Source organism: Nerophis lumbriciformis, unplaced genomic scaffold (genome assembly GCF_033978685.3).
Source record: "Nerophis lumbriciformis unplaced genomic scaffold, RoL_Nlum_v2.1 HiC_scaffold_51, whole genome shotgun sequence".
NCBI lineage: Eukaryota > Metazoa > Chordata > Actinopteri > Syngnathiformes > Syngnathidae > Nerophis > Nerophis lumbriciformis.
In genome coordinates this window covers 237,501-247,500 of record NW_027316593.1, presented here as the reverse complement: position 1 = coordinate 247,500, position 10,000 = coordinate 237,501, and positions in this window count along the sequence as shown.

Below are 10,000 nucleotides of genomic sequence, written 5' to 3'. Positions count from 1 at the left end.
TTAAGAAGGCCGACCTGCTATGGTTCTCCACCTGGGTCTGGAACGCCAAATTAGTCCCTCTCCTAGCTGGAAGTCCAAAAAAAAGGCGTGAATTTGACTAAGTGTCTAGGAGGATGTCCCCTTAAGAAGGCCGACGTGCTATGGTCCTCCACCTGGGTCAGGAACGCAAAATTGTCCCTCTCCTCGCTGGAAGTCCAAAAAAAAGGCGTGAATTTGACTAAGTGTCTAGGAGCATTTCCCTTTAAGAAGGCCGACCTGCTATGGTTCTCCACCTGGGTCAGGAAAGCAAAATTGTCCCTCTCCTCGCTGGAAGTCCAAAAAAAAGGCGTAAATTTGACTAAGTGCCTAGGAGGATGTCCCTTTAAGAAGGCTGACCTGCTATGGTTCTCCACCCGGGTACGGAAAGCAAAATTAGTCCCTCTCCTCGCTGGAAGTCCAAAAAAAAGGCGTAAATTTGACTAAGTGCCTAGGAGGATGTCCCTTTAAGAAGGCTGACCTGCTATGGTTCTCCACCCGGGTACGGAAAGCAAAATTAGTCCCTCTCCTCGCTGGAAGTCCAAAAAAAAGGCGTAAATTTGACTAAGTGCCTAGGAGGATGTCCCTTTAAGAAGGCTGACCTGCTATGGTTCTCCACCCGGGTACGGAAAGCAAAATTAGTCCCTCTCCTCGCTGGAAGTCCAAAAAAAAGGTGTAAATTTGACTAAGTGCCTAGGAGGATGTCCCTTTAAGAAGGCCGACGTGCTATGGTCCTCCACCTGGGTCAGGAACGCAAAATTGTCCCTCTCCTCGCTGGAAGTCCAAAAAAAAGGCGGAAATTTGACTAAGTGCCATCATTTTAGAGTACCAGGACTATAGTGGGGGAATTGGAGCCCTCTGGTGGACACTCGCTGCAAATGCACCCTGAATTAAAGACATTATTTCCAGTTCTTTTGGGGCCCTATTTTCAGGCGTAAATTTGACTAAGTGTCTAGGGGCATGTCCCTTTAAGAAGGCCGACCTGCTATGGTTCTCCACCTGGGTCTGGAACGCAAAATTAGTCCCTCTCCTAGCTGGAAGTCCAAAAAAAAAGGCGTGAATTTGACTAAGTGTCTAGGAGGATGTCCCCTTAAGAAGGCCGACGTGCCTTGGTTCTCTACCTGGGTACGGAACGCCAAATTAGTCCCTCTCCTCGCTGGAAGTCCAAAAAAAAAGGTGTAAATTTGACTAAGTGCCTAGGAGCATGTCCCTTTAAGAAGGCCGACCTGCTATGGTTCTCCACCTGGGTCAGGAACGCCAAATTGTCCCTCTCCTCGCTGGAAGTCCAAAAAAAAGGCGTGAATTTGACTAAGTGCCTAGGAGGATGTCCCTTTAAGAAGGCCGACGTGCTATGGTTCTCCACCTGGGTCAGGAAAGCAAAATTGTCCCTCTCCTCGCTGGAAGTCCAAAAAAAAAAGGTGTAAATTTGACTAAGTGTCTAGGAGCATTTCCCTTTAAGAAGGCCGACCTGCTATGGTTCTCCACCTGGGTCAGGAACGCCAAATTGTCCCTCTCCTCGCTGGAAGTCCAAAAAAAAGGCGTGAATTTGACTAAGTGCCTAGGAGCATTTCCCTTTAAGAAGGCCGACGTGCTATGGTTCTCCACCCGGGTACGGAAAGCAAAATTAGTCCCTCTCCTCGCTGGAAGTCCAAAAAAAAGGCGTAAATTTGACTAAGTGCCTAGGAGGATGTCCCTTTAAGAAGGCTGACCTGCTATGGTTCTCCACCCGGGTGCGGAAAGCAAAATTAGTCCCTCTCCTCGCTGGAAGTCCAAAAAAAAGGCGGAAATTTGACTAAGTGCCTAGGAGGATGTCCCTTTAAGAAGGCTGACCTGCTATGGTTCTCCACCCGGGTACGGAAAGCAAAATTAGTCCCTCTCCTCGCTGGAAGTCCAAAAAAAAGGCGTAAATTTGACTAAGTGCCTAGGAGCATTTCCCTTTAAGAAGGCCGACCTGCTATGGTTCTCCACCCGGGTCCGGAACTCAAAATTAGTCCCTCTCCTAGTTGGAAGTCATCAAAAAAAGGCGGAAATTTGACTAAGTGCCATCATTTTAGAGTACCAGGACTATAGCTGGGGAATTGGAGCCCTCTGGTGGACACTCGCTGCAAATGCACCCTGAATTAAACACATTATTTCCAGTTCTTTTGGTGTTCCCGGGGAATGAGAGGCCTTTTGTGGGCCAGAAAGAGTGGGGGACCCTTGGAGCCCCTATTTTCAGACAGTTTGGCTTATTTCGGTGACGCCGGGGCGTCCATCAGGTCTTCCCGGGGAATGAGAGGCCTTTTGTGGCCATATGTCAACAAAAGAGTGGGGAAATGGAGCCCTCCGGTGGACTCCCGCTGCAAATGCACCCCCCAAATTAAATACATTAATTCCAGGCCTTTTGGGGCCCTATATTCAGACGGTGTGGAGCCCTCCAGTGGACTCCCGCCTCCAATGCACCCCCATAATTATAGACATCACCCCCCAAATTAAACACATTATTTCCAGTTCTTTTGGGCCCCTATTTTCAGCCGGTTTGGCGTATTTCCTTGACGCCGGGGAGTCCTACAGGTGTTCCCGGGGAATGAGAGGCCTTTTGTGGGCCAGAAAGAGTGGGGAACCCTTGGAGCCCCTATTTTCAGACAGTTTGGCTTATTTCGGTGACGCCGGGGCGTCCATCAGGTCTTCCCGGGGAATGAGAGGCCTTTTGTGGCCATATGTCAACAAAAGAGTGGGGAAATGGAGCCCTCCGGTGGACTCCCGCTGCAAATGCACCCCCCAAATTAAATACATTAATTCCAGGCCTTTTGGGGCCCTATATTCAGACGGTGTGGAGCCCTCCAGTGGACTCCCGCCTCCAATGCACCCCCATAATTATAGACATCACCCCCCAAATTAAACACATTATTTCCAGTTATTTTGGGGCCCTATTTTCAGACAGTTTGGCGTATCTCCTTGACGCCGGGGAGTCCTACAGGTGTTCCCGGGGAATGAGAGGCCTTTTGTGGGCCAGAAAGAGTGGGGAACCCTTGGAGCCCCTATTTTCAGACAGTTTGGCTTATTTCGGTGACGCCGGGGCGTCCATCAGGTCTTCCCGGGGAATGAGAGGCCTTTTGTGGCCATATGTCAACAAAAGAGTGGGGAAATGGAGCCCTCCGGTGGACTCCCGCTGCAAATGCACCCCCCAAATTAAATACATTAATTCCAGGCCTTTTGGGGCCCTATATTCAGACGGTGTGGAGCCCTCCAGTGGACTCCCGCCTCCAATGCACCCCCATAATTATAGACATCACCCCCCAAATTAAACACATTATTTCCAGTTCTTTTGGGCCCCTATTTTCAGACGGTTTGGCGTATTTCCTTGACGCCGGGGAGTCCTACAGGTGTTCCCGGGGAATGAGAGGCCTTTTGTGGGCCAGAAATAGTGGGGAACACTTGGAGCCCCTATTTTCAGACAGTTTGCCGTATTTCGGTGACGCCGGGGCGTCCATCAGGTCTTCCCGGGGAATGTGAGGCCTTTCGTGGGCCATATTTTCAGACAGAAAAAAAAGAAAAGTAACCCTTACACTACAAAGGACAGCGGGGAAACGCCCCCCAGCAAAGTCACAGGGGAAGTGGGGTAGACAAGTGGAGAGTGTCTGGGGAAAAGTCCACAAAATGATCAAAAATCACACACAGGTACGAGTGCCACAAGTCCCGCCGCGTCCCACCCGAGTCCGAGGTGCCCCCCACATGCCCAAAACGCACCCAGCAAAGGCGCACTGTGATTGGGAAGAAAAGTTGGGAAAGTGGGCAAAAGTCCCGAATTTGATCCATAATTATACCCAGGTTTGAGTCCCACAAGTCCCGCCGCATTCCACCAGTGTTCCGGGGTGCCTGACATGTCCACGACGCACCCAGCAAAGGCGCACTGTGATTGGGAAGAAAAGTTGGGAAAGTGGGCAAAAGTCCGGAAAATGACCAAAAACCACACCCAGGTTAGAGCCCCACACGTCCTGCAGTCGCACCCGAGTCCTGGGATGCCCAACATGTCCAAAAAAATCAAAAAAAGCCCAAAAAATCAAAAAAATCCCCGGGCCGTATCTTGGACGCCGGCGTACCGCGTTCGGCCCTCGTGCCGTAGTTTGGCGACCGATTGTAAAAATTTGCCGCGACCGGCTAGTTTTTTTCCTTGGAGTAAATAGAGAGTAGATCCAGCAGAAAATATGCACTATAAACAAAGAGAGGGGGTTTGGAGGGGGGCAAAAACGCCCTCTTGGAACTTTTGCAGCAGCACACATCAAACTAGCGGGGAGAAGGCATGCATAGCAAAAGGCCACGAAATGATCCAAAATCACACCCAGGTTCGAGTCCCACAAGTCCCGCCGCGTTCCACCAGGGTTCCGGGGTGCCTGACATGTCCACGACGCACCCAGCAAAGGCGCACTGTGATTGGGAAGAAAAGTTGGGAAAGTGGGCAAAAGTCCCGAATTTTATCCAAAATTATACCCAGGTTCGAGTCCCACAAGTCCCGCCGCGTTCCACCAGTGTCTCGGGGTGCCTACAATGTCCACAACGCACCCAGCAAAGGCATCACACCCAGGTTCGAGTCCCACAAGTCCCGCCGCGTTCCACCAGGGTTCCGGGGTGCCTGACATGTCCACGACGCACCCAGCAAAGGTGCACTGTGATTGGGAAGAAAAGTTGGGAAAGTGGGCAAAAGTCCCGAATTTGGTCCAAAATCACACCCAGGTTCGAGTCCCACAAGTCCCGCCGCGTTCCACCAGGGTTCCGGGGTGCCTACAATGTCCACGACGCACCCAGCAAAGGCGCACTGTGATTGGGAAGAAAAGTTGGGAAAGTGGGCAAAAGTCCCGAATTTGGTCCAAAATCACACCCAGGTTCGAGTCCCACAAGTCCCGCCGCGTTCCACCAGGGTCTCGGGGTGCCTACAATGTCCACAACTTACCCAGCAAAGGCGCACTGTGATTGGGAAGAAAAGTTGGGAAAGTGGGCAAAAGTCCCGAATTTGGTCCAAAATCACACCCAGGTTCGAGTCCCACAAGTCCCGCCGCGTTCCACCAGGGTTCCGGGGTGCCTACAATGTCCACAACGCACCCAGCAAAGGCGCACTGTGATTGGGAAGAAAAGTTGGGAAAGTGGGCAAAAGTCCCGAATTTGGTCCAAAATCACACCCAGGTTCGAGTCCCACAAGTCCCGCCGCGTTCCACCAGTGTCTCGGGGTGCCTACAATGTCCACAACGCACCCAGCAAAGGTGCACTGTGATTGGGAAGAAAAGTTGGGAAAGTGGGCAAAAGTCCCGAATTTGGTCCAAAATCACACCCAGGTTCGAGTCCCACAAGTCCCGCCGCGTTCCACCAGTGTCTCGGGGTGCCTACAATGTCCACAACGCACCCAGCAAAGGCGCACTGTGATTGGGAAGAAAAGTTGGGAAAGTGGGCAAAAGTCCCGAATTTGGTCCAAAATCACACCCAGGTTCGAGTCCCACAAGTCCCGCCGCGTTCCACCAGGGTCTCGGGGTGCCTACAATGTCCACAACTTACCCAGCAAAGGCGCACTGTGATTGGGAAGAAAAGTTGGGAAAGTGGGCAAAAGTCCCGAATTTGGTCCAAAATCACACCCAGGTTCGAGTCCCACAAGTCCCGCCGCGTTCCACCGGTGTCCCGGGGGTGCCTGGCATGTCCACAACTTACCCAGCAAAGGCGCACTGTGATTGGGAAGAAAAGTTGGGAAAGTGGGCAAAAGTCCCGAATTTGGTCCAAAATCACACCCAGGTTCGAGTCCCACAAGTCCCGCCGCGTTCCACCAGGGTTCCGGGGTGCCTACAATGTCCACGACGCACCCAGCAAAGGCGCACTGTGATTGGGAAGAAAAGTTGGGAAAGTGGGCAAAAGTCCCGAATTTGGTCCAAAATCACACCCAGGTTCGAGTCCCACAAGTCCCGCCGCGTTCCACCAGTGTCTCGGGGTGCCTACAATGTCCACGACGCACCCAGCAAAGGCGCACTGTGATTGGGAAGAAAAGTTGGGAAAGTGGGCAAAAGTCCCGAATTTGGTCCAAAATCACACCCAGGTTCGAGTCCCACAAGTCCCGCCGCGTTCCACCAGGGTTCCGGGGTGCCTACAATGTCCACAACGCACCCAGCAAAGGCGCACTGTGATTGGGAAGAAAAGTTGGGAAAGTGGGCAAAAGTCCCGAATTTGGTCCAAAATCACACCCAGGTTCGAGTCCCACAAGTCCCGCCGCGTTCCACCAGGGTTCCGGGGTGCCTACAATGTCCACAACGCACCCAGCAAAGGCGCACTGTGATTGGGAAGAAAAGTTGGGAAAGTGGGCAAAAGTCCCGAATTTGGTCCAAAATCACACCCAGGTTCGAGTCCCACAAGTCCCGCCGCGTTCCACCAGGGTTCCGGGGTGCCTACAATGTCCACAACGCACCCAGCAAAGGCGCACTGTGATTGGGAAGAAAAGTTGGGAAAGTGGGCAAAAGTCCCGAATTTGGTCCAAAATCACACCCAGGTTCGAGTCCCACAAGTCCCGCCGCGTTCCACCAGTGTCTCGGGGTGCCTACAATGTCCACGACGCACCCAGCAAAGGCGCACTGTGATTGGGAAGAAAAGTTGGGAAAGTGGGCAAAAGTCCCGAATTTGGTCCAAAATCACACCCAGGTTCGAGTCCCACAAGTCCCGCCGCGTTCCACCAGGGTTCCGGGGTGCCTACAATGTCCACAACGCACCCAGCAAAGGCGCACTGTGATTGGGAAGAAAAGTTGGGAAAGTGGGCAAAAGTCCCGAATTTGGTCCAAAATCACACCCAGGTTCGAGTCCCACAAGTCCCGCCGCGTTCCACCAGGGTTCCGGGGTGCCTACAATGTCCACAACGCACCCAGCAAAGGCGCACTGTGATTGGGAAGAAAAGTTGGGAAAGTGGGCAAAAGTCCCGAATTCGGTCCAAAATCACACCCAGGTTCGAGTCCCACAAGTCCCGCCGCGTTCCACCAGGGTTCCGGGGTGCCTACAATGTCCACAACGCACCCAGCAAAGGCGCACTGTGATTGGGAAGAAAAGTTGGGAAAGTGGGCAAAAGTCCCGAATTTGGTCCAAAATCACACCCAGGTTCGAGTCCCACAAGTCCCGCCGCGTTCCACCAGGGTTCCGGGGTGCCTACAATGTCCACAACGCACCCAGCAAAGGCGCACTGTGATTGGGAAGAAAAGTTGGGAAAGTGGGCAAAAGTCCCGAATTTTATCCAAAATTATACCCAGGTTCGAGTCCCACAAGTCCCGCCGCGTTCCACCAGGGTTCCGGGGGTGCCTGGCATGTCCACAACTTACCCAGCAAAGGTGCACTGTGATTGGGAAGAAAAGTTGGGAAAGTGGGCAAAAGTCCCGAATTTGGTCCAAAATCACACCCAGGTTCGAGTCCCACAAGTCCCGCCGCGTTCCACCAGGGTTCCGGGGTGCCTACAATGTCCTCAACTTACCCAGCAAAGGCGCACTGTGAATGGGAAGAAAAGTTGGGAAAGTGGGCAAAAGTCCCGAATTTGGTCCAAAATCACACCCAGGTTCGAGTCCCACAAGTCCCGCCGCGTTCCACCAGGGTTCCGGGGTGCCTACAATGTCCACAACGCACCCAGCAAAGGCGCACTGTGATTGGGAAGAAAAGTTGGGAAAGTGGGCAAAAGTCCCGAATTTGATCCAAAATTATGCCCGGGTTGGAGTACCACGAGTCCGGCCGCGTTCCACCGGTGTCCCGGGGGTGCCTGCCATGTCCACAACTTACCCAGCAAAGGCGCACTGTGATTGGGAAGAAAAGTTGGGAAAGTGGGCAAAAGTCCCGAATTTGATCCAAAATTATGCCCGGGTTGGAGTACCACGAGTCCGGCCGCGTTCCACCGGTGTCCCGGGGGTGCCTGCCATGTCCACAACTTACCCAGCAAAGGCGCACTGTGATTGGGAAGAAAAGTTGGGAAAGTGGGCAAAAGTCCCGAATTTGATCCAAAATTATGCCCGGGTTGGAGTACCACGAGTCCGGCCGCGTTCCACCGGTGTCCCGGGGGTGCCTGCCATGTCCACAACTTACCCAGCAAAGGCGCACTGTGATTCAGAAGAAAAGTTGGGAAAGTGGGGGAAAAAAGGACCGGGAAATATCCAAAATTATGCCCGGGTTGGAGTACCACGAGTCCGGCCGCGTTCCACCGGTGTCCCGGGGGTGCCTGGCACGTCCACAACTTACCCAGCAAAGGCGCACTGTCAGTGGGGAAGACCAAACATGTCTCGGATTTTTTCCAAGTACCTTAACGAGAGAGGCTAAAAAGCACCTGTTTTTACCTTCTCTCGTTGTTGTACTTAGAAAAAAAACGAGAAAATAAAAAATCTGGGTTTTTTTCTAAGTACCTTAACGAGAGAGGCTAAAAAAAACCATTTTTTACCTTCTCTCGTTGTTGTACTTAGAAAAAAAACGAGAAAAAAATTTTTCCCCATTCATTTCAATGGGAGTTCATTTTTTTTTTGGGATTTTTTCTAAGTACCTTAACGAGAGAGGCTTAATTTTTCACCTACTTTTTACCTTCTCTCGATTTTTCGTTTTTTACCTGGTCGACCAAAACACCTCCATCTCGTTACTATGTGCACCATGTCTGACAGGCTGAAATCACAGGGAACGCGTCCGAGTCAAAGTGAGCTATTTTCGGACACAAATATGGTGTTTTTCCCCTCTATCCTCTGGTTCTTTTTTCAAACTGATCTTCCAGCATCTGAGCGACAGGGGCTCATGCAGACACCTGTGTCCGCCCGAGGGGCGCCTTCCCGGACACATATATGGTGCTTCCCCCCTCTTTACCCCGGTCCTTTTTCAAACTGATCTTCCAGCATCTGAGCGACAGGGGCTCATGCAGACACCTGTGTCCGCCCGAGGGGCGCCTTCCCGGACACATATATGGTGCTTCCCCCCTCTTTACCCCGGTCCTTTTTCAAACTGCTCTTCCAGCATCTGAGCGACAGGGGCTCATGCAGACACCTGTGTCCGCCCGAGGGGCGCCTTCCCGGACACATATATGGTGCTTTCCCCCTCTTTACCCCGGTCCTTTTTCAAACTGCTCTTCCAGCTTCTGAGCGACAGGGGCTCATGCAGACACCTGTGTCCGCCTAAGGGGCGCTATCTCGGACACATTTTCAACTTTTCCCGCATGAATGAAATCCTGGAACTGATTCCACCCAGGTACTTAGGACTTCCAGGGCTTGAGCGACAGGGGCTCTGTCCGGAGCGTGTGTCCGCCTAGGGGGCGCTGTCCCGGACACATTTTCAACTTTTCCCGCATGAATGAAATCCTGGAACTGATTCCACCCAGGTACTTAGGACTTCCAGGGCTTGAGCGACAGGGGCTCTGTCCGGAGCGTGTGTCCGCCTAGGGGGCGCTGTCTCGGACACATTTTCAACTTTTCCCGCATGAATGAAATCCTGGAACTGATTCCACCCAGGTACTTAGGACTTCCAGGGCTTGAGCGACAGGGGCTCTGTCCGGAGCGTGTGTCCGCCTAGGGGGCGCTGTCCCGGACACATTTTCAACTTTTCCCGCATGGATGAAATCCTGGAACTGATTCCACCCAGGTACTTAGGGCTTCCAGGGCTTGAGCGACAGGGGCTCTGTCCGGAGCGTGTGTCCGCCTAGGGGGCGCTGTCTCGGACACATTTTCAACTTTTCCCGCATGGATGAAATCCTGGAACTGATTCCACCCAGGTACTTAGGGCTTCCAGGGCTTGAGCGACAGGGGCTCTGTCCGGAGCGTGTGTCCGCCTAGAGGGCGCTGTCTCGGACACATTTTCAACTTTTCCCGCATGAATGAAATCCTGGAACTGATTCCACCCAGGTACTTAGGGCTTCCAGGGCTTGAGCGACAGGGGCTCTGTCCGGAGCGTGTGTCCGCCTAGAGGGCGCTGTCTCGGACACATTTTCAACTTTTCCCGCATGAATGAAATCCTGGAACTGATTCCACCCAGGTAC